The following is a 23794-nucleotide window of genomic DNA, read 5'->3' on the forward strand; positions in this document are numbered from 1 at the left end:
AGTTTGACGTCCTCGCAACTGAGCTCTTTCAGCCCGTTTTTTCACAGGGCCTTCCTTATTATTATTAATCATTGTAGACAAGAAATATAAGTCGCAATCATTCACTGTGAGGGTACAGCTATGTGTTACACTTTGCTGTATCCTTCTGTAGCTAACTGGGGGCAATTACTCCTTTACTTTTTTGCTACGCGAGCTAGGTACTTCTTTTTTTCTAAACTCTGAATAGGCTACCATTCTCATAAACAGAAATGTGTGGCATGACTAAGCAAGCTATATCATCTGACAGTTTGGCTCATGGGAAAATGGAAGATGACGCCGCCTACGGTTTACATCAAAATCAAGATAGAAACGGGAAATAATGGAAGTCAAAGCTGAAGGCAAGAGAGGTGGAAGCCATTTTGAAAGGAAGATAGAAAATAAGTGCTCTTTTGTACCGATGGCATGTCGATCAGGTTGATGCAAGTTTTTATCAATGAAATAAAATGTCCCTTGAGAGTGACTCCAAGAAAGAAACATGCCTAACAAGCTGAGTGCTTGGTCTTTGGCACAACCCAGGATTGAACCAAGGACCTTTTTTTATCTTTAGTCTAACATTCTCCCAACTGAGATATTTAAACCAGGTGTCATGAAAAGCTTTCCGTATCATTTTTAATCATTGTAGACAAGACACAGAAGTCTAAATCATTCACTGTGAGGGTACAGCTATGTCTTAAACTTTGTTGTATCCTTCTCCAGTTAACTGGGTGTAATTAGGGAATTTGTTTTTTATTCTGCAAGCTAGGTATTTCTTTTTTTCTAAACTCTAAATAGGCTAGCAATCTAATGCACAGAAATGTGTGGCATGAGTAAGCAAGCTATTTCATCCGACACTTTGGTTCAAGGGAAGATGGAGACTGATGCAGACTGCGGGTTACCTAAAAATCAAGATAGAAACAGTAAATAATGGAAGTCAAAGCTGAAGGCAAGAGAGGTGGAATCCATTTTGAAAGGAAGATAGAAAACAAGTACTGTCTTGTACTGATGGTATGTCAATTAGGTTGATGAAAGGTTTTATCAATTAAATAAAACGTCACCAGAAGCTGAATCCAAGAAAGAAACACACCTAACAAGCTGTCTTCTGAGTTTTGCCGAAACCCGGGATTGAACCAGGGACCTTTAGATCTTCAGTCTAACGCTCTCCCAACTGAGCTATTTCGGCCAGTTATTTCACAGGTCCCTCTGTATTCTTCTTAATCATTGTAGACAAGACATACACCTCGAAATCATTCACTTTGAGGGTACAGCTATGTCTTAAACTTCCGGTATCCTTCTGCAGCTAACTGGGTGAAATTACTCATTTACTTTTTTGGTGCGCAACCTAGGTACTTTTTTTTTATTCCAAACTCTGAATAGGCACACAAATGTGTGGGATGAGTAAGCAAGCTATATCATCTGACAGCTTGGTTCATGGGAAAATGGAAGATGATGCAGCCTAAGCTTTACATTAAAATCAAGATAGAAACTGGAAATAATGGAAGTCAAAGCTGAAGGCAAGAGAGGTGGAAGCCATTTTGAAAGGAAGATAGAACGCAAGTGCTGTGCTCTACTGATGGTATGTCGATCAGGTTATTAAAAGGTTTCATCTATGAACTAAAATGTCTACTGAAGCTGACTCCAAGAGAGAACTACACCTAATTAGCTAGGTGCTCAGTCCTTGCCGAAACCCGCGATTGAACCAGGGACCTTTAGATCTTCAGTCTAACGCTCTCCCAACTGAGCTATTTCGGCCAGTTGTCAGAGAATACCTTCCTGATGATTCTTAATCATTGTAGGCAACAAGTGGGCATCTGATCAATCACTAGGAGGGTACATCTATGTGTTAAAGTATGCTGTATCCTTCTGCAGCTAACTGGGCACAATTAGTCAATTTATTTTTTATTGCGCAAGCTAGGTATTTCTTTTTTTCTAAACGCTAAATAGGCTAGCAATCTAATACACAGAAATGTGTGGCATGAGGAAGCAAGCTATATCATCTGACACTTTGGTCCAAAGTTAGATGGAAAATGATGCAGGCTACAGTTTACCCTAAAATCGAGATAGAAACGGCAAATAATGGAAGTCAAAGCTGAAGGCAAGAGAGGTGGAATCCATTTTGAAAGGAAGTTAGAAAACAAGTACTGTCTTGTACTGATGGTATGTCAATTAGGTTGATGAAAGGTTTTATTAATTAAATAAAACGTCACCGGAAGCTGAATCCAAGAAAGAAACACGCCTAACAAGCTGTCTTCTGAGTCTTTGCCGAAACCCGGGATTGAACCAGGGACCTTTAGATCTTCAGTCTAACGCTCTCCCAACTGAGCTATTTCGGCCACTTATTGCGCAGGTCCCTCCGTATTTTTCTTAATCATTGTAGACAAGACATACACCCCGAAATCATTCACTTTGAGGGTACAGCTATGTCTTAAACTTCCGGTATCCTTCTGCAGCTAACTGGGTGCAATTACTCATTTACTTTTTTGGTGCGCAACCTAGGTACTTCTTTTATTCCAAACTCTGAATAGGCACACAAATGTGTGGGATGAGTAAGCAAGCTATATCATCTGACAGCTTGGTTCATGGGAAAATGGAAGATGATGCAGCCTAAGCTTTAAATTAAAATCAAGATAGAAACTGGAAATAATGGAAGTCAAAGCTGAAGGCAACAGAGGTGGAAGCCATTTTGAAAGGAAGATAGAACGCAAGTGCTGTGCTCTACTGATGGTATGTTGATCAGGTTATTAAAAGGTTTCATCTATGAACTAAAATGTCTACTGAAGCTGACTCCAAGAGAGAACTACACCTAATTAGCTAGGTGCTCAGTCCTTGCCAAAACCCGGGATTGAACCAGGGACCTTTAGATCTTCAATCTAACGCTCTCCCAACTGAGCTATTTCGGCCACTTATTTCACAGGTCCCTCCGTATTCTTCTTAATCATTGTAGACAAGACATACACCTCGAAATCATTCACTTTGAGGGTACAGCTATGTCTTAAACTTCCGGTATCCTTCTGCAGCTAACTGGGTGCAATTACTCATTTACTTTTTTGGTGCGCAACCTAGGTACTTCTTTTATTCCAAACTCTGAATAGGCACACAAATGTGTGGGATGAGTAAGCAAGCTATATCATCTGACAGCTTGGTTCATGGGAAAATGTAAGATGATGCAGCCTAAGGTTTACATTAAAATCAAGATAGAAACTGGAAATAATGGAAGTCAAAGCTGAAGGCAAGAGAGGTGGAAGCCATTTTGAAAGGAAGATAGAACGCAAGTGCTGTGCTCTACTGATGGTATGTCGAACAGGTTATTAAAAGGTTTCATCTATGAACTAAAATGTCTACTGAAGCTGACTCCAAGAGAGAACTACACCTAATTAGCTAGGTGCTCAGTCCTTGCCAAAACCCGGGATTGAACCAGAGAGCTTTAGATCTTCAGTTTAACGCTCTCCCAAATGAGCTATTTCGGCCAGTTGTCAGAGAATACCTTCCTGATGATTCTTAATCATTGCAGGCAACAAGTGGGCATCTGATCAATCACTAGGAGGGTACATCTATGTGTTAAAGTATGCTGTATCCTTCTGCAGCTAACTGGGCACAATTAGTCAATTTATTTTTTATTGCGCAAGCTAGGTATTTCTTTTTTTCTAAACGCTAAATAGGCTAGCAATCTAATACACAGAAATGTGTGGCATGAGGAAGCAAGCTATATCATCTGACACTTTGGTCCAAGGTTAGATGGAAAATGATGCAGGCTACAGTTTACCCTAAAATCGAGATAGAAACGGCAAATAATGGAAGTCAAAGCTGAAGGCAAGAGAGGTGGAATCCATTTTCAAAGAAAGATAGAAAACACGTACTGTCTTGTACTGATGGTATGTCAATTAGGTTGATGAAAGGTTTTATTAATTAAATAAAACGTCACCGGAAGCTGACTCCAAAAAAGAAACTTGCCTGACGAACTAGCTGCTCAGTCTTTGACCAAACCAAGGATTTAACCAGGAACCCTTAGATCTAAAGTTTGACGTCCTCGCAACTGAGCTCTTTCAGCCCGTTTTTTCACAGTGCCTTCTTTATTATTGTTAATCATTGTAGACAAGAAATATAAGTCGCAATCATTCACTGTGAGGGTACAGCTATGTGTTACACTTTGCTGTATCCTTCTGTAGCTAACTGGGGGCAATTACTCCTTTACTTTTTTGCTACGCGAGGTAGGTACTTCTTTTTTTCTAAACTCTGAATAGGCTACCACTCTCATAAACAGAAATGTGTGGCATGACCAAGCAAGCTATATCATCTGACAGTTTGGCTCATGGGAAAATGGAAGATGACGCCGGCTACGGTTTACATTAAAATCAAGATAGAAACGGGAAATAATGGAAGTAAAAGCTGAAGGCAAGAGAGGTGGAAGCCATTTTGAAAGGAAGATAGAAAATAAGTTCTCTTTTGTACCGATGGCATGTCGATCAGGTTGATGCAAGTTTTTATCAATGAAATAAAATGTCACTTGAGAGTGACTCCAAGAAAGAAACATGCCTAACAAGCTGAGTGCTTGGTCTTTGGCACAACCCAGGATTGAACCAAGGACCTTTTTTATCTTTAGTCTAACATTATCCTAACTGAGATATTTTAGCCAGGTGTCATGAAAAGCTTTCCGTATCATTTTTAATCATTGTAGACAAGACACAGAAGTCTAAATCATTCACTGTGAGGGTACAGCTATGTCTTAAACTTTGTTGTATCCTTCTCCAGTTAACTGGGTGTAATTAGGGAATTTGTTTTTTATTCTGCAAGCTAGGTATTTCTTTTTTTCTAAACTCTAAATAGGCTAGCAATCTAATGCACAGAAATGTGTGGCATGAGTAAGCAAGCTATTTCATCCGACACTTTGGTTCAAGGGAAGATGGAGACTGATGCAGACTGCGGGTTACCTAAAAATCAAGATAGAAACAGTAAATAATGGAAGTCAAAGCTGAAGGCAAGAGAGGTGGAATCCATTTTGAAAGGAAGATAGAAAACAAGTACTGTCTTGTACTGATGGTATGTCAATTAGGTTGATGAAAGGTTTTATCAATTAAATAAAACGTCACCAGAAGCTGAATCCAAGAAAGAAACACGCCTAAAAAGCTGTCTTCTGAGTCTTTGCCGAAACCCGGGATTGAACCAGGGACCTTTAGATCTTCAGTCTAACGCTCTCCCAACTGAGCTATTTCTGCAAGTTATTTCACAGCTCCCTCCGTTTTCTTCTTAATCTTTGTAGACAAGACATACACCTCCAAATCATTCACTTTGATGGTACAGCTAAGTCTTAAACTTCCGGTATCCTTCTGCAGCTAACTGGGTGCATTTACTCATTTACTTTTTTGGTGCGCAACCTAGGTACTTCTTTTATTCCAAACTCTGTATAGGCACACAAATGTGTGGGATGAGTAAGCAAGCTATATCATCTGACAGCTTGGTTCATGGGAAAATAGAAGATGATGCAGCCTAAGCTTTACATTAAAATCAAGATACAAACTGGAAATAATGGAAGTCAAAGCTGAAGGCAACAGAGGTGGAAGCCATTTTGAAAGGAAGATAGAACGCAAGTGCTGTGCTCTACTGATGGTATGTCGATCAGGTTATTGAAAGGTTTCATCTATGAACTAAAATGTCTACTGAAGCTGACTCCAAGAGAGAACTACACCTAATTAGCTAGGTGCTCAGTCCTTGCCGAAACCCGGGATTGAACCAGGGACCTTTAGATCTTCAGTCTAACGCTCTCCCAACTGAGCTATTTCGGCCAGTTGTCAGAGAATACCTTCCTGATGATTCTTAATCATTGTAGGCAACAAGTGGGCATCTGATCAATCACTAGGAGGGTACATCTATGTGTTAAAGTATGCTGTATCCTTCTGCAGCTAACTGGGCACAATTAGTCAATTTATTTTTTATTGCGCAAGCTAGGTATTTCTTTTTTTCTAAACGCTAAATAGGCTAGCAATCTAATACACAGAAATGTGTGGCATGAGGAAGCAAGCTATATCATCTGACACTTTGGTCCAAGGTTAGATGGAAAATGATGCAGGCTACAGTTTACCCTAAAATCGAGATAGAAACGGCAAATAATCGAAGTCAAAGCTGAAGGCAAGAGAGGTGGAAACCATTTTCAAAGGAAGATAGAAAACACGTACTGTCTTGTACTGATGGTATGTCAATTAGGTTGATGAAAGGTTTTATCAATTAAATAAAACGTCACCAGAAGCTGAATCCAAGAAAGAAACACGCCTAACAAGCTGTCTTCTGAGTCTTTGCCGAAACCCGGGATTGAACCAGGGACCTTTAGATCTTCAGTCTAACGCTCTCCCAACTGAGCTATTTCGGCCACTTATTTCACATGTCCCTCCGTATTCTTCTTAATCATTGTAGACAAGACATACACCTCGAAATCATTCACTTTGAGGGTACAGCTATGTCTTAAACTTCCGGTATCCTTCTGCAGCTAACTGGGTGCAATTACTCATTTACTTTTTTGGTGCGCAACCTAGGTACTTCTTTTATTCCAAACTCTGAATAGGCACACAAATGTGTGGGATGAGTAAGCAAGCTATATCATCTGACAGCTTGGTTCATGGGAAAATGTAAGATGATGCAGCCTAAGGTTTACATTAAAATCAAGATAGAAACTGGAAATAATGGAAGTCAAAGCTGAAGGCAAGAGAGGTGGAAGCCATTTTGAAAGGAAGATAGAACGCAAGTGCTGTGCTCTACTGATGGTATGTCGAACAGGTTATTAAAAGGTTTCATCTATGAACTAAAATGTCTACTGAAGCTGACTCCAAGAGAGAACTACACCTAATTAGCTAGGTGCTCAGTCCTTGCCAAAACCCGGGATTGAACCAGAGAGCTTTAGATCTTCAGTTTAACGCTCTCCCAAATGAGCTATTTCGGCCAGTTGTCAGAGAATACCTTCCTGATGATTCTTAATCATTGCAGGCAACAAGTGGGCATCTGATCAATCACTAGGAGGGTACATCTATGTGTTAAAGTATGCTGTATCCTTCTGCAGCTAACTGGGCACAATTAGTCAATTTATTTTTTATTGCGCAAGCTAGGTATTTCTTTTTTTCTAAACGCTAAATAGGCTAGCAATCTAATACACAGAAATGTGTGGCATGAGGAAGCAAGCTATATCATCTGACACTTTGGTCCAAGGTTAGATGGAAAATGATGCAGGCTACAGTTTACCCTAAAATCGAGATAGAAACGGCAAATAATGGAAGTCAAAGCTGAAGGCAAGAGAGGTGGAATCCATTTTCAAAGAAAGATAGAAAACACGTACTGTCTTGTACTGATGGTATGTCAATTAGGTTGATGAAAGGTTTTATTAATTAAATAAAACGTCACCGGAAGCTGACTCCAAAAAAGAAACTTGCCTGACGAACTAGCTGCTCAGTCTTTGACCAAACCAAGGATTTAACCAGGAACCCTTAGATCTAAAGTTTGACGTCCTCGCAACTGAGCTCTTTCAGCCCGTTTTTTCACAGTGCCTTCTTTATTATTGTTAATCATTGGAGACAAGAAATATAAGTCGCAATCATTCACTGTGAGGGTACAGCTATGTGTTACACTTTGCTGTATCCTTCTGTAGTTAACTGGGGGCAATTACTCCTTTACTTTTTTGCTACGCGAGGTAGGTACTTCTTTTTTTCTAAACTCTGAATAGGCTACCACTCTCATAAACAGAAATGTGTGGCATGACCAAGCAAGCTATATCATCTGACAGTTTGGCTCATGGGAAAATGGAAGATGACGCCGGCTACGGTTTACATTAAAATCAAGATAGAAACGGGAAATAATGGAAGTCAAAGCTGAAGGCAAGAGAGGTGGAAGCCATTTTGAAAGGAAGATAGAAAATAAGTTCTCTTTTGTACCGATGGCATGTCGATCAGGTTGATGCAAGTTTTTATCAATGAAATAAAATGTCACTTGAGAGTGACTCCAAGAAAGAAACATGCCTAACAAGCTGAGTGCTTGGTCTTTGGCACAACCCAGGATTGAACCAAGGACCTTTTTTATCTTTAGTCTAACATTATCCTAACTGAGATATTTTAGCCAGGTGTCATGAAAAGCTTTCCGTATCATTTTTAATCATTGTAGACAAGACACAGAAGTCTAAATCATTCACTGTGAGGGTACAGCTATGTCTTAAACTTTGTTGTATCCTTCTCCAGTTAACTGGGTGTAATTAGGGAATTTGTTTTTTATTCTGCAAGCTAGGTATTTCTTTTTTTCTAAACTCTAAATAGGCTAGCAATCTAATGCACAGAAATGTGTGGCATGAGTAAGCAAGCTATTTCATCCGACACTTTGGTTCAAGGGAAGATGGAGACTGATGCAGACTGCGGGTTACCTAAAAATCAAGATAGAAACAGTAAATAATGGAAGTCAAAGCTGAAGGCAAGAGAGGTGGAATCCATTTTGAAAGGAAGATAGAAAACAAGTACTGTCTTGTACTGATGGTATGTCAATTAGGTTGATGAAAGGTTTTATCAATTAAATAAAACGTCACCAGAAGCTGAATCCAAGAAAGAAACACGCCTAAAAAGCTGTCTTCTGAGTCTTTGCCGAAACCCGGGATTGAACCAGGGACCTTTAGATCTTCAGTCTAACGCTCTCCCAACTGAGCTATTTCGGCCAGTTATTTCACAGCTCCCTCCGTTTTCTTCTTAATCATTGTAGACAAGACATACACCTCCAAATCATTCACTTTGATGGTACAGCTATGTCTTAAACTTCCGGTATCCTTCTGCAGCTAACTGGGTGCAATTACTCATTTACTTTTTTGGTGCGCAACCTAGGTACTTCTTTTATTCCAAACTCTGAATAGGCACACAAATGTGTGGGATGAGTAAGCAAGCTATATCATCTGACAGCTTGGTTCATGGGAAAATGGAAGATGATGCAGCCTAAGCTTTACATTAAAATCAAGATAGAAACTGGAAATAATGGAAGTCAAAGCTGAAGGCAAGAGAGGTGGAAGCCATTTTGAAAGGAAGATCGAAAATAAGTGCTCTTTTGTACCGATGGCATGTCGATCAGGTTGATGCAAGTTTTTATCAATGAAATAAAATGTCCCTTGAGAGTGACTCCAAGAAAGAAACATGCCTAACAAGCTGAGTGCTTGGTCTTTGGCACAACCCAGGATTGAACCAAGGACCTTTTTTTATCTTTAGTCTAACATTCTCCCAACTGAGATATTTAAACCAGGTGTCATGAAAAGCTTTCCGTATCATTTTTAATCATTGTAGACAAGACACAGAAGTCTAAATCATTCACTGTGAGGGTACAGCTATGTCTTAAACTTTGCTGTATCCTTCTCCAGTTAACTGGGTGTAATTAGGGAATTCGTTTTTTATTGTGCAAGCTAGGTATTTCTTTTTTTCTAAACTCTAAATAGGCTAGCAATCTAATGCACAGAAATGTGTGGCATGAGTAAGCAAGCTATTTCATCCGACACTTTGGTTCAAGGGAAGATGGAGACTGATGCAGACTGCGGGTTACCTAAAAATCAAGACAGAAACAGTAAATAATGGAAGTCAAAGCTGAAGGCAAGAGAGGTGGAATCCATTTTGAAAGGAAGATAGAAAACAAGTACTGTCTTGTACTGATGGTATGTCAATTAGGTTGATGAAAGGTTTTATCAATTAAATAAAACGTCACCAGAAGCTGAATCCAAGAAAGAAACACGCCTAACAAGCTGTCTTCAGAGTCTTTGCCGAAACCCGGGATTGAACCAGGGACCTTTAGATCTTCAGTCTAACGCTCTCCCAACTGAGCTATTTCGGCCACTTATTTCACATGTCCCTCCGTATTCTTCTTAATCATTGTAGACAAGACATACACCTCGAAATCATTCACTTTGAGGGTACAGCTATGTCTTAAACTTCCGGTATCCTTCTGCAGCTAACTGGGTGCAATTACTCATTTACTTTTTTGGTGCGCAACCTAGGTACTTCTTTTATTCCAAACTCTGAATAGGCACACAAATGTGTGGGATGAGTAAGCAAGCTATATCATCTGACAGCTTGGTTCATGGGAAAATGGAAGATGATGCAGCCTAAGGTTTACATTAAAATCAAGATAGAAACTGGAAATAATGGAAGTCAAAGCTGAAGGCAAGAGAGGTGGAAGCCATTTTGAAAGGAAGATAGAACGCAAGTGCTGTGCTCTACTGATGGTATGTCGATCAGGTTATTGAAAGGTTTCATCTATGAACTAAAATGTCTACTGAAGCTGACTCCAAGAGAGAACTACACCTAATTAGCTAGGTGCTCAGTCCTTGCCGAAACCCGGGATTGAACCAGGGACCTTTAGATCTTCAGTCTAACGCTCTCCCAACTGAGCTATTTCGGCCAGTTGTCAAAGAATACCTTCCTGATGATTCTTAATCATTGTAGGCAACAAGTGGGCATCTGATCAATCACTAGGAGGGTACATCTATGAGTTAAAGTATGCTGTATCCTTCTGCAGCTAACTGGGCACAATTAGTCAATTTATTTTTTATTGCGCAAGCTAGGTATTTCTTTTTTTCTAAACGCTAAATAGGCTAGCAATCTAATACACAGAAATGTGTGGCATGAGGAAGCAAGCTATATCATCTGACACTTTGGTCCAAGGTTAGATGGAAAATGATGCAGGCTACAGTTTACCCTAAAATCGAGATAGAAACGGCAAATAAGGGAAGTCAAAGCTGAAGGCAAGAGAGGTGGAATCCATTTTCAAAGAAAGATAGAAAACACGTACTGTCTTGTACTGATGGTATGTCAATTAGGTTGATGAAAGGTTTTATTAATTAAATAAAACGTCACCGGAAGCTGACTCCAAAAAAGAAACTTGCCTGACGAACTAGCTGCTCAGTCTTTGACCAAACCAAGGATTTAACCAGGGACCCTTAGATCTAAAGTTTGACGTCCTCGCAACTGAGCTCTTTCAGCCCGTTTTTTCACAGTGCCTTCCTTATTATTATTAATCATTGTAGACAAGAAATATAAGTCGCAATCATTCACTGTGAGGGTACAGCTATGTGTTACACTTTGCTGTATCCTTCTGTAGCTAACTGGGGGCAATTACTCCTTTACTTTTTTGCTACGCGAGCTAGGTACTTCTTTTTTTCTAAACTCTGAATAGGCTACCATTCTCATAAACAGAAATGTGTGGCATGACTAAGCAAGCTATATCATCTGACAGTTTGGCTCATGGGAAAATGGAAGATGACGCCGCCTACGGTTTACATCAAAATCAAGATACAAACGGGAAATAATGGAAGTCAAAGCTGAAGGCAAGAGAGGTGGAAGCCATTTTGAAAGGAAGATAGAAAATAAGTGCTCTTTTGTACCGATGGCATGTCGATCAGGTTGATGCAAGTTTTTATCAATGAAATAAAATGTCACTTGAGAGTGACTCCAAGAAAGAAACATGCCTAACAAGCTGAGTGCTTGGTCTTTGGCACAACCCAGGATTGAACCAAGGACCTTTTTTATCTTTAGTCTAACATTCTCCCAACTGAGATATTTTAGCCAGGTGTCATGAAAAGCTTTCCGTATCATTTTTAATCATTGTAGACAAGACACAGAAGTCTAAATCATTCACTGTGAGGGTTCAGCTATGTCTTAAACTTTGCTGTATCCTTCTCCAGTTAACTGGGTGTAATTAGGGAATTCGTTTTTTATTGTGCAAGCTAGGTATTTCTTTTTTTCTAAACTCTAAATAGGCTAGCAATCTAATGCACAGAAATGTGTGGCATGAGTAAGCAAGCTATTTCATCCGACACTTTGGTTCAAGGGAAGATGGAGACTGATGCAGACTGCGGGTTACCTAAAAATCAAGATAGAAACAGTAAATAATGGAAGTCAAAGCTGAAGGCAAGAGAGGTGGAATCCATTTTGAAAGGAAGATAGAAAACAAGTACTGTCTTGTACTGATGGTATGTCAATTAGGTTGATGAAAGGTTTTATCAATTAAATAAAACGTCACCAGAAGCTGAATCCAAGAAAGAAACACACCTAACAAGCTGTCTTCTGAGTTTTGCCGAAACCCGGGATTGAACCAGGGACCTTTAGATCCTCAGTCTAACGCTCTCCCAACTGAGCTATTTCAGCCAGTTATTTCACAGGTCCCTCTGTATTCTTCTTAATCATTGTAGACAAGACATACACCTCGAAATCATTCACTTTGAGGGTACAGCTATGTCTTAAACTTCCGGTATCCTTCTGCAGCTAACTGGGTGAAATTACTCATTTACTTTTTTGGTGCGCAACCTAGGTACTTTTTTTTTATTCCAAACTCTGAATAGGCACACAAATGTGTGGGATGAGTAAGCAAGCTATATCATCTGACAGCTTGGTTCATGGGAAAATGTAAGATGATGCAGCCTAAGGTTTACATTAAAATCAAGATAGAAACTGGAAATAATGGAAGTCAAAGCTGAAGGCAAGAGAGGTGGAAGCCATTTTGAAAGGAAGATAGAACGCAAGTGCTGTGCTCTACTGATGGTATGTCGAACAGGTTATTAAAAGGTTTCATCTATGAACTAAAATGTCTACTGAAGCTGACTCCAAGAGAGAACTACACCTAATTAGCTAGGTGCTCAGTCCTTGCCGAAACCCGGGATTGAACCAGAGAGCTTTAGATCTTCAGTTTAACGCTCTCCCAAATGAGCTATTTCGGCCAGTTGTCAGAGAATACCTTCCTGATGATTCTTAATCATTGCAGGCAACAAGTGGGCATCTGATCAATCACTAGGAGGGTACATCTATGTGTTAAAGTATGCTGTATCCTTCTGCAGCTAACTGGGCACAATTAGTCAATTTATTTTTTATTGCGCAAGCTAGGTATTTCTTTTTTTCTAAACGCTAAATAGGCTAGCAATCTAATACACAGAAATGTGTGGCATGAGGAAGCAAGCTATATCATCTGACACTTTGGTCCAAGGTTAGATGGAAAATGATGCAGGCTACAGTTTACCCTAAAATCGAGATAGAAACGGCAAATAATGGAAGTCAAAGCTGAAGGCAAGAGAGGTGGAATCCATTCTCAAAGAAAGATAGAAAACACGTACTGTCTTGTACTGATGGTATGTCAATTAGGTTGATGAAAGGTTTTATTAATTAAATAAAACGTCACCGGAAGCTGACTCCAAAAAAGAAACTTGCCTGACGAACTAGCTGCTCAGTCTTTGACCAAACCAAGGATTTAACCAGGGACCCTTAGATCTAAAGTTTGACGTCCTCGCAACTGAGCTCTTTCAGCCCGTTTTTTCACAGTGCCTTCCTTATTATTGTTAATCATTGTAGACAAGAAATATAAGTCGCAATCATTCACTGTGAGGGTACAGCTATGTGTTACACTTTGCTGTATCCTTCTGTAGCTAACTGGGGGCAATTACTCCTTTACTTTTTTGCTACGCGAGGTAGGTACTTCTTTTTTTCTAAACTCTGAATAGGCTACCACTCTCATAAACAGAAATGTGTGGCATGACCAAGCAAGCTATATCATCTGACAGTTTGGCTCATGGGAAAATGGAAGATGACGCCGGCTAGGGTTTACATTAAAATCAAGATAGAAACGGGAAATAATGGAAGTCAAAGCTGAAGGCAAGAGAGGTGGAAGCCATTTTGAAAGGAAGATAGAAAATAAGTTCTCTTTTGTACCGATGGCATGTCGATCAGGTTGATGCAAGTTTTTATCAATGAAATAAAATGTCACTTGAGAGTGACTCCAAGAAAGAAACATGCCTAACAAGCTGAGTGCTTGGTCTTTGGCACAACCCAGGATTGAACCAAGGACCTTTTTTATCTTTAGTCTAACATTATCCTAACTGAGATATTTTAGCCAGGTGTCATGAAAAGCTTTCCGTATCATTTTTAATCATTGTAGACAAGACACAGAAGTCTAAATCATTCACTGTGAGGGTACAGCTATGTCTTAAACTTTGTTGTATCCTTCTCCAGTTAATAGGGTGTAATTAGGGAATTTGTTTTTTATTCTGCAAGCTAGGTATTTCTTTTTTTCTAAACTCTAAATAGGCTAGCAATCTAATGCACAGAAATGTGTGGCATGAGTAAGCAAGCTATTTCATCCGACACTTTGGTTCAAGGGAAGATGGAGACTGATGCAGACTGCGGGTTACCTAAAAATCAAGATAGAAACAGTAAATAATGGAAGTCAAAGCTGAAGGCAAGAGAGGTGGAATCCATTTTGAAAGGAAGATAGAAAACAAGTACTGTCTTGTACTGATGGTATGTCAATTAGGTTGATGAAAGGTTTTATCAATTAAATAAAACGTCACCAGAAGCTGAATCCAAGAAAGAAACACGCCTAAAAGGCTGTCTTCTGAGTCTTTGCCGAAACCCGGGATTGAACCAGGGACCTTTATATCTTCAGTCTAACGCTCTCCCAACTGAGCTATTTCGGCCAGTTATTTCACAGCTCCCTCCGTTTTCTTCTTAATCATTGTAGACAAGACATACACCTCCAAATCATTCACTTTGATGGTACAGCTATGTCTTAAACTTCCGGTATCCTTCTGCAGCTAACTGGGTGCATTTACTCATTTACTTTTTTGGTGCGCAACCTAGGTACTTCTTTTATTCCAAACTCTGAATAGGCACACAAATGTGTGGGATGAGTAAGCAAGCTATATCATCTGACAGCTTGGTTCATGGGAAAATAGAAGATGATGCAGCCTAAGCTTTACATTAAAATCAAGATACAAACTGGAAATAATGGAAGTCAAAGCTGAAGGCAACAGAGGTGGAAGCCATTTTGAAAGGAAGATAGAACGCAAGTGCTGTGCTCTACTGATGGTATGTCGATCAGGTTATTGAAAGGTTTCATCTATGAACTAAAATGTCTACTGAAGCTGACTCCAAGAGAGAACTACACCTAATTAGCTAGGTGCTCAGTCCTTGCCGAAACCCGGGATTGAACCAGGGACCTTTAGATCTTCAGTCTAACGCTCTCCCAACTGAGCTATTTCGGCCAGTTGTCAGAGAATACCTTCCTGATGATTCTTAATCATTGTAGGCAACAAGTGGGCATCTGATCAATCACTAGGAGGGTACATCTATGTGTTAAAGTATGCTGTATCCTTCTGCAGCTAACTGGGCACAATTAGTCAATTTATTTTTTATTGCGCAAGCTAGGTATTTCTTTTTTTCTAAACGCTAAATAGGCTAGCAATCTAATACACAGAAATGTGTGGCATGAGGAAGCAAGCTATATCATCTGACACTTTGGTCCAAGGTTAGATGGAAAATGATGCAGGCTACAGTTTACCCTAAAATCGAGATAGAAACGGCAAATAATCGAAGTCAAAGCTGAAGGCAAGAGAGGTGGAAACCATTTTCAAAGGAAGATAGAAAACACGTACTGTCTTGTACTGATGGTATGTCAATTAGGTTGATGAAAGGTTTTATCAATTAAATAAAACGTCACCAGAAGCTGAATCCAAGAAAGAAACACGCCTAACAAGCTGCCTTCTGAGTCTTTGTCGAAACCCGGGATTGAACCAGGGACCTTTAGATCTTCAGTCTAACACTCTCCCAACTGAGCTATTTCGGCCAGTTATTTCACAGGTCCCTCCGTTTTCTTCTTAATCATTGTAGACAAGACATACACCTCGAAATCATTCACTTTGAGGGTACAGCTATGTCTTAAACTTCCGGTATCCTTCTGCAGCTAACTGGGTGCATTTACTCATTTACTTTTTTGGTGCGCAACCTAGGTACTTCTTTTATTCCAAACTCTGAATAGGCACACAAATGTGTGGGCTGAGTAAGCAAGCTATATCATCTGACAGCTTGGTTCATGGGAAAATAGAAGATGATGCAGCCTAAGCTTTACATTAAAATCAAGATAGAAACTGGAAATAATGGAAGTCAAAGCTGAAGGCAAGAGAGGTGGAAGCCATTTTCAAAGGAAGATAGAACGCAAGTGCTGTGCTCTACTGATGGTATGTCGATCAGGTTATTGAAAGGTTTCATCTATGAACTAAAATGTCTACTGAAGCTGACTCCAAGAGAGAACTACACCTAATTAGCTAGGTGCTCAGTCCTTGCCAAAACCCGGGATTGAACCAGGGACCTTTAGATCTTCAGTCTAACGCTCTCCCAACTGAGCTATTTCGGCCAGTTGTCAAAGAATACCTTCCTGATGATTCTTAATCATTGTAGGCAACAAGTGGGCATCTGATCAATCACTAGGAGGGTACATCTATGTGTTAAAGTATGCTGTATCCTTCTGCAGCTAACTGGGCACAATTAGTCAATTTATTTTTTATTGCGCAAGCTAGGTATTTCTTTTTTTCTAAACGCTAAATAGGCTAGCAATCTAATACACAGAAATGTGTGGCATGAGGAAGCAAGCTATATCATCTGACACTTTGGTCCAAGGTTAGATGGAAAATGATGCAGGCTACAGTTTACCCTAAAATCGAGATAGAAACGGGAAATAATGGAAGTCAAAGCTGAAGGCAAGAGAGGTGGAATCCATTTTCAAAGGAAGATAGAAAACACGTACTGTCTTGTACTGATGGTATGTCAATTAGGTTGATGAAAGGTTTTATTAATTAAATAAAACGTCACCGGAAGCTGACTCCAAAAAAGAAACTTGCCTGACGAACTAGCTGCTCAGTCTTTGACCAAACCAAGAATTTAACCAGGGACCCTTAGATCTAAAGTTTGACGTCCTCGCAACTGAGCTCTTTCAGCCCGTTTTTTCACAGTGCCTTCCTTATTATTATTAATCATTGTAGACAAGAAATATAAGTCGCAATCATTCACTGTGAGGGTACAGCTATGTGTTACACTTTGCTGTATCCTTCTGTAGCTAACTGGGGGCAATTACTCCTTTACTTTTTTGCTACGCGAGCTAGGTACTTCTTTTTTTCTAAACTCTGAATAGGCTACCACTCTCATAAACAGAAATGTGTGGCATGACTAAGCAAGCTATATCATCTGACAGTTTGGCTCATGGGAAAATGGAAGATGACGCCGCCTACGGTTTACATCAAAATCAAGATAGAAACGGGAAATAATGGAAGTCAAAGCTGAAGGCAAGAGAGGTGGAAGCCATTTTGAAAGGAAGATAGAAAATAAGTGCTCTTTTGTACCGATGGCATGTCGATCAGGTTGATGCAAGTTTTTATCAATGAAATAAAATGTCACTTGAGAGTGACTCCAAGAAAGAAACATGCCTAACAAGCTGAGTGCTTGGTCTTTGGCACAACCCAGGATTGAACCAAGGACCTTTTTTATCTTTAGTCTAACATTCTCCCAACTGAGATATTTTAGCCAGGTGTCATGAAAAGCTTTCCGTATCATTTTTAATCATTGTAGACAAGACACAGAAGTCTAAATCATTCACTGTGAGGGTTCAGCTATGTCTTAAACTTTGCTGTATCCTTCTCCAGTTAACTGGGTGTAATTAGGGAATTCGTTTTTTATTGTGCAAGCTAGGTATTTCTTTTTTTCTAAACTCTAAATAGGCTAGCAATCTAATGCACAGAAATGTGTGGCATGAGTAAGCAAGCTATTTCATCCGACACTTTGGTTCAAGGGAAGATGGAGACTGATGCAGACTGCGGGTTACCTAAAAATCAAGATAGAAACAGTAAATAATGGAAGTCAAAGCTGAAGGCAAGAGAGGTGGAATCCATTTTGAAAGGAAGATAGAAAACAAGTACTGTCTTGTACTGATGGTATGTCAATTAGGTTGATGAAAGGTTTTATCAATTAAATAAAACGTCACCAGAAGCTGAATCCAAGAAAGAAACACACCTAACAAGCTGTCTTCTGAGTTTTGCCGAAACCCGGGATTGAACCAGGGACCTTTAGATCCTCAGTCTAACGCTCTCCCAACTGAGCTATTTCGGCCAGTTATTTCACAGGTCCCTCTGTATTCTTCTTAATCATTGTAGACAAGACATACACCTCGAAATCATTCACTTTGAGGGTACAGCTATGTCTTAAACTTCCGGTATCCTTCTGCAGCTAACTGGGTGAAATTACTCATTTACTTTTTTGGTGCGCAACCTAGGTACTTTTTTTTTATTCCAAACTCTGAATAGGCACACAAATGTGTGGGATGAGTAAGCAAGCTATATCATCTGACAGCTTGGTTCATGGGAAAATGTAAGATGATGCAGCCTAAGGTTTACATTAAAATCAAGATAGAAACTGGAAATAATGGAAGTCAAAGCTGAAGGCAAGAGAGGTGGAAGCCATTTTGAAAGGAAGATAGAACGCAAGTGCTGTGCTCTACTGATGGTATGTCGAACAGGTTATTAAAAGGTTTCATCTATGAACTAAAATGTCTACTGAAGCTGACTCCAAGAGAGAACTACACCTAATTAGCTAGGTGCTCAGTCCTTGCCGAAACCCGGGATTGAACCAGAGAGCTTTAGATCTTCAGTTTAACGCTCTCCCAAATGAGCTATTTCGGCCAGTTGTCAGAGAATACCTTCCTGACGATTCTTAATCATTGCAGGCAACAAGTGGGCATCTGATCAATCACTAGGAGGGTACATCTATGTGTTAAAGTATGCTGTATCCTTCTGCAGCTAACTGGGCACAATTAGTCAATTTATTTTTTATTGCGCAAGCTAGGTATTTCTTTTTTTCTAAACGCTAAATAGGCTAGCAATCTAATACACAGAAATGTGTGGCATGAGGAAGCAAGCTATATCATCTGACACTTTGGTCCAAGGTTAGATGGAAAATGATGCAGGCTACAGTTTACCCAAAAATCGAGATAGAAACGGCAAATAATGGAAGTCAAAGCTGAAGGCAAGAGAGGTGGAATCCATTCTCAAAGAAAGATAGAAAACACGTACTGTCTTGTACTGATGGTATGTCAATTAGGTTGATGAAAGGTTTTATTAATTAAATAAAACGTCACCGGAAGCTGACTCCAAAAAAGAAACTTGCCTGACGAACTAGCTGCTCAGTCTTTGACCAAACCAAGGATTTAACCAGGGACCCTTAGATCTAAAGTTTGACGTCCTCGCAACTGAGCTCTTTCAGCCCGTTTTTTCACAGTGCCTTCCTTATTATTGTTAATCATTGTAGACAAGAAATATAAGTCGCAATCATTCACTGTGAGGGTACAGCTATGTGTTACACTTTGCTGTATCCTTCTGTAGCTAACTGGGGGCAATTACTCCTTTACTTTTTTGCTACGCGAGGTAGGTACTTCTTTTTTTCTAAACTCTGAATAGGCTACCACTCTCATAAACAGAAATGTGTGGCATGACCAAGCAAGCTATATCATCTGACAGTTTGGCTCATGGGAAAATGGAAGATGACGCCGGCTAGGGTTTACATTAAAATCAAGATAGAAACGGGAAATAATGGAAGTCAAAGCTGAAGGCAAGAGAGGTGGAAGCCATTTTGAAAGGAAGATAGAAAATAAGTTCTCTTTTGTACCGATGGCATGTCGATCAGGTTGATGCAAGTTTTTATCAATGAAATAAAATGTCACTTGAGAGTGACTCCAAGAAAGAAACATGCCTAACAAGCTGAGTGCTTGGTCTTTGGCACAACCCAGGATTGAACCAAGGACCTTTTTTATCTTTAGTCTAACATTATCCTAACTGAGATATTTTAGCCAGGTGTCATGAAAAGCTTTCCGTATCATTTTTAATCATTGTAGACAAGACACAGAAGTCTAAATCATTCACTGTGAGGGTACAGCTATGTCTTAAACTTTGTTGTATCCTTCTCCAGTTAATAGGGTGTAATTAGGGAATTTGTTTTTTATTCTGCAAGCTAGGTATTTCTTTTTTTCTAAACTCTAAATAGGCTAGCAATCTAATGCACAGAAATGTGTGGCATGAGTAAGCAAGCTATTTCATCCGACACTTTGGTTCAAGGGAAGATGGAGACTGATGCAGACTGCGGGTTACCTAAAAATCAAGATAGAAACAGTAAATAATGGAAGTCAAAGCTGAAGGCAAGAGAGGTGGAATCCATTTTGAAAGGAAGATAGAAAACAAGTACTGTCTTGTACTGATGGTATGTCAATTAGGTTGATGAAAGGTTTTATCAATTAAATAAAACGTCACCAGAAGCTGAATCCAAGAAAGAAACACGCCTAAAAGGCTGTCTTCTGAGTCTTTGCCGAAACCCGGGATTGAACCAGGGACCTTTATATCTTCAGTCTAACGCTCTCCCAACTGAGCTATTTCGGCCAGTTATTTCACAGCTCCCTCCGTTTTCTTCTTAATCATTGTAGACAAGACATACACCTCCAAATCATTCACTTTGATGGTACAGCTATGTCTTAAACTTCCGGTATCCTTCTGCAGCTAACTGGGTGCATTTACTCATTTACTTTTTTGGTGCGCAACCTAGGTACTTCTTTTATTCCAAACTCTGAATAGGCACACAAATGTGTGGGATGAGTAAGCAAGCTATATCATCTGACAGCTTGGTTCATGGGAAAATAGAAGATGATGCAGCCTAAGCTTTACATTAAAATCAAGATACAAACTGGAAATAATGGAAGTCAAAGCTGAAGGCAACAGAGGTGGAAGCCATTTTGAAAGGAAGATAGAACGCAAGTGCTGTGCTCTACTGATGGTATGTCGATCAGGTTATTGAAAGGTTTCATCTATGAACTAAAATGTCTACTGAAGCTGACTCCAAGAGAGAACTACACCTAATTAGCTAGGTGCTCAGTCCTTGCCGAAACCCGGGATTGAACCAGGGACCTTTAGATCTTCAGTCTAACGCTCTCCCAACTGAGCTATTTCGGCCAGTTGTCAGAGAATACCTTCCTGATGATTCTTAATCATTGTAGGCAACAAGTGGGCATCTGATCAATCACTAGGAGGGTACATCTATGTGTTAAAGTATGCTGTATCCTTCTGCAGCTAACTGGGCACAATTAGTCAATTTATTTTTTATTGCGCAAGCTAGGTATTTCTTTTTTTCTAAACGCTAAATAGGCTAGCAATCTAATACACAGAAATGTGTGGCATGAGGAAGCAAGCTATATCATCTGACACTTTGGTCCAAGGTTAGATGGAAAATGATGCAGGCTACAGTTTACCCTAAAATCGAGATAGAAACGGCAAATAATCGAAGTCAAAGCTGAAGGCAAGAGAGGTGGAAACCATTTTCAAAGGAAGATAGAAAACACGTACTGTCTTGTACTGATGGTATGTCAATTAGGTTGATGAAAGGTTTTATCAATTAAATAAAACGTCACCAGAAGCTGAATCCAAGAAAGAAACACGCCTAACAAGCTGCCTTCTGAGTCTTTGTCGAAACCCGGGATTGAACCAGGGACCTTTAGATCTTCAGTCTAACACTCTCCCAACTGAGCTATTTCGGCCAGTTATTTCACAGGTCCCTCCGTTTTCTTCTTAATCATTGTAGACAAGACATACACCTCGAAATCATTCACTTTGAGGGTACAGCTATGTCTTAAACTTCCGGTATCCTTCTGCAGCTAACTGGGTGCATTTACTCATTTACTTTTTTGGTGCGCAACCTAGGTACTTCTTTTATTCCAAACTCTGAATAGGCACACAAATGTGTGGGCTGAGTAAGCAAGCTATATCATCTGACAGCTTGGTTCATGGGAAAATAGAAGATGATGCAGCCTAAGCTTTACATTAAAATCAAGATAGAAACTGGAAATAATGGAAGTCAAAGCTGAAGGCAAGAGAGGTGGAAGCCATTTTCAAAGGAAGATAGAACGCAAGTGCTGTGCTCTACTGATGGTATGTCGATCAGGTTATTGAAAGGTTTCATCTATGAACTAAAATGTCTACTGAAGCTGACTCCAAGAGAGAACTACACCTAATTAGCTAGGTGCTCAGTCCTTGCCAAAACCCGGGATTGAACCAGGGACCTTTAGATCTTCAGTCTAACGCTCTCCCAACTGAGCTATTTCGGCCAGTTGTCAAAGAATACCTTCCTGATGATTCTTAATCATTGTAGGCAACAAGTGGGCATCTGATCAATCACTAGGAGGGTACATCTATGTGTTAAAGTATGCTGTATCCTTCTGCAGCTAACTGGGCACAATTAGTCAATTTATTTTTTATTGCGCAAGCTAGGTATTTCTTTTTTTCTAAACGCTAAATAGGCTAGCAATCTAATACACAGAAATGTGTGGCATGAGGAAGCAAGCTATATCATCTGACACTTTGGTCCAAGGTTAGATGGAAAATGATGCAGGCTACAGTTTACCCTAAAATCGAGATAGAAACGGGAAATAATGGAAGTCAAAGCTGAAGGCAAGAGAGGTGGAATCCATTTTCAAAGGAAGATAGAAAACACGTACTGTCTTGTACTGATGGTATGTCAATTAGGTTGATGAAAGGTTTTATTAATTAAATAAAACGTCACCGGAAGCTGACTCCAAAAAAGAAACTTGCCTGACGAACTAGCTGCTCAGTCTTTGACCAAACCAAGAATTTAACCAGGGACCCTTAGATCTAAAGTTTGACGTCCTCGCAACTGAGCTCTTTCAGCCCGTTTTTTCACAGTGCCTTCCTTATTATTATTAATCATTGTAGACAAGAAATATAAGTCGCAATCATTCACTGTGAGGGTACAGCTATGTGTTACACTTTGCTGTATCCTTCTGTAGCTAACTGGGGGCAATTACTCCTTTACTTTTTTGCTACGCGAGCTAGGTACTTCTTTTTTTCTAAACTCTGAATAGGCTACCACTCTCATAAACAGAAATGTGTGGCATGACTAAGCAAGCTATATCATCTGACAGTTTGGCTCATGGGAAAATGGAAGATGACGCCGCCTACGGTTTACATCAAAATCAAGATAGAAACGGGAAATAATGGAAGTCAAAGCTGAAGGCAAGAGAGGTGGAAGCCATTTTGAAAGGAAGATAGAAAATAAGTGCTCTTTTGTACCGATGGCATGTCGATCAGGTTGATGCAAGTTTTTATCAATGAAATAAAATGTCACTTGAGAGTGACTCCAAGAAAGAAACATGCCTAACAAGCTGAGTGCTTGGTCTTTGGCACAACCCAGGATTGGACCAAGGACCTTTTTTATCTTTAGTCTAACATTCTCCCAACTGAGATATTTTAGCCAGGTGTCATGAAAAGCTTTCCGTATCATTTTTAATCATTGTAGACAAGACACAGAAGTCTAAATCATTCACTGTGAGGGTACAGCTATGTCTTAAACTTTGCTGTATCCTTCTCCAGTTAACTGGGTGTAATTAGGGAATTCGTTTTTTATTGTGCAAGCTAGGTATTTCTTTTTTTCTAAACTCTAAATAGGCTAGCAATCTAATGCACAGAAATGTGTGGCATGAGTAAGCAAGCTATTTCATCCGACACTTTGGTTCAAGGGAAGATGGAGACTGATGCAGACTGCGGGTTACCTAAAAATCAAGACAGAAACAGTAAATAATGGAAGTCAAAGCTGAAGGCAAGAGAGGTGGAATCCATTTTGAAAGGAAGATAGAAAACAAGTACTGTCTTGTACTGATGGTATGTCAATTAGGTCGATGAAACGTTTTATCAATTAAATAAAACGTCACCAGAAGCTGAATCCAAGAAAGAAACACGCCTAACAAGCTGTCTTCTGAGTCTTTGCCGAAACCCGGGATTGAACCAGGGACCTTTAGATCTTCAGTCTAACGCTCTCCCAACTGAGCTATTTCGGCCACTTATTTCACAGGTCCCTCCGTATTCTTCTTAATCATTGTAGACAAGACATACACCTCGAAATCATTCACTTTGAGGGTACAGCTATGT

The 23794-nt window shown here is 39.7% G+C and overlaps 15 non-coding genes across 15 annotated transcripts; all 15 read right to left on the reverse strand.

Annotated features, from left to right (window-relative positions):
• Positions 1 to 1125: 1125 nt before the first annotated feature.
• On the reverse strand, positions 1126 to 1198 carry TRNAF-GAA (transfer RNA phenylalanine (anticodon GAA)). The gene has a single exon. It is a non-coding gene; the product is annotated as a tRNA-Phe (tRNA).
• A 1077-nt stretch (positions 1199 to 2275) lies between these two features.
• On the reverse strand, positions 2276 to 2348 carry TRNAF-GAA (transfer RNA phenylalanine (anticodon GAA)). The gene has a single exon. It is a non-coding gene; the product is annotated as a tRNA-Phe (tRNA).
• A 494-nt stretch (positions 2349 to 2842) lies between these two features.
• On the reverse strand, positions 2843 to 2915 carry TRNAF-GAA (transfer RNA phenylalanine (anticodon GAA)). Its single transcript has one exon. It is a non-coding gene; the product is annotated as a tRNA-Phe (tRNA).
• A 2807-nt stretch (positions 2916 to 5722) lies between these two features.
• Positions 5723 to 5795, reverse strand: TRNAF-GAA (transfer RNA phenylalanine (anticodon GAA)). The gene has a single exon. It is a non-coding gene; the product is annotated as a tRNA-Phe (tRNA).
• Positions 5796 to 6303: 508 nt separating this feature from the next.
• Positions 6304 to 6376, reverse strand: TRNAF-GAA (transfer RNA phenylalanine (anticodon GAA)). Its single transcript has one exon. It is a non-coding gene; the product is annotated as a tRNA-Phe (tRNA).
• Positions 6377 to 8616: 2240 nt separating this feature from the next.
• Positions 8617 to 8689, reverse strand: TRNAF-GAA (transfer RNA phenylalanine (anticodon GAA)). Its single transcript has one exon. It is a non-coding gene; the product is annotated as a tRNA-Phe (tRNA).
• A 1078-nt stretch (positions 8690 to 9767) lies between these two features.
• TRNAF-GAA (transfer RNA phenylalanine (anticodon GAA)) lies at positions 9768 to 9840 on the reverse strand. Its single transcript has one exon. It is a non-coding gene; the product is annotated as a tRNA-Phe (tRNA).
• A 494-nt stretch (positions 9841 to 10334) lies between these two features.
• On the reverse strand, positions 10335 to 10407 carry TRNAF-GAA (transfer RNA phenylalanine (anticodon GAA)). The gene has a single exon. It is a non-coding gene; the product is annotated as a tRNA-Phe (tRNA).
• Positions 10408 to 12079: 1672 nt separating this feature from the next.
• On the reverse strand, positions 12080 to 12152 carry TRNAL-GAG (transfer RNA leucine (anticodon GAG)). The gene has a single exon. It is a non-coding gene; the product is annotated as a tRNA-Leu (tRNA).
• Positions 12153 to 14961: 2809 nt separating this feature from the next.
• Positions 14962 to 15034, reverse strand: TRNAF-GAA (transfer RNA phenylalanine (anticodon GAA)). The gene has a single exon. It is a non-coding gene; the product is annotated as a tRNA-Phe (tRNA).
• Positions 15035 to 16109: 1075 nt separating this feature from the next.
• Positions 16110 to 16182, reverse strand: TRNAF-GAA (transfer RNA phenylalanine (anticodon GAA)). The gene has a single exon. It is a non-coding gene; the product is annotated as a tRNA-Phe (tRNA).
• A 1672-nt stretch (positions 16183 to 17854) lies between these two features.
• On the reverse strand, positions 17855 to 17927 carry TRNAL-GAG (transfer RNA leucine (anticodon GAG)). Its single transcript has one exon. It is a non-coding gene; the product is annotated as a tRNA-Leu (tRNA).
• Positions 17928 to 20736: 2809 nt separating this feature from the next.
• Positions 20737 to 20809, reverse strand: TRNAF-GAA (transfer RNA phenylalanine (anticodon GAA)). The gene has a single exon. It is a non-coding gene; the product is annotated as a tRNA-Phe (tRNA).
• A 1075-nt stretch (positions 20810 to 21884) lies between these two features.
• On the reverse strand, positions 21885 to 21957 carry TRNAF-GAA (transfer RNA phenylalanine (anticodon GAA)). The gene has a single exon. It is a non-coding gene; the product is annotated as a tRNA-Phe (tRNA).
• A 1673-nt stretch (positions 21958 to 23630) lies between these two features.
• Positions 23631 to 23703, reverse strand: TRNAF-GAA (transfer RNA phenylalanine (anticodon GAA)). Its single transcript has one exon. It is a non-coding gene; the product is annotated as a tRNA-Phe (tRNA).
• Between the last annotated feature and the right edge of the window lie 91 nt (positions 23704 to 23794).

The sequence above is a fragment of the Pleurodeles waltl genome, chromosome 8 (genome assembly GCF_031143425.1).
Source record: "Pleurodeles waltl isolate 20211129_DDA chromosome 8, aPleWal1.hap1.20221129, whole genome shotgun sequence".
In the NCBI taxonomy this organism is placed as follows: Eukaryota; Metazoa; Chordata; class Amphibia; order Caudata; family Salamandridae; genus Pleurodeles; species Pleurodeles waltl.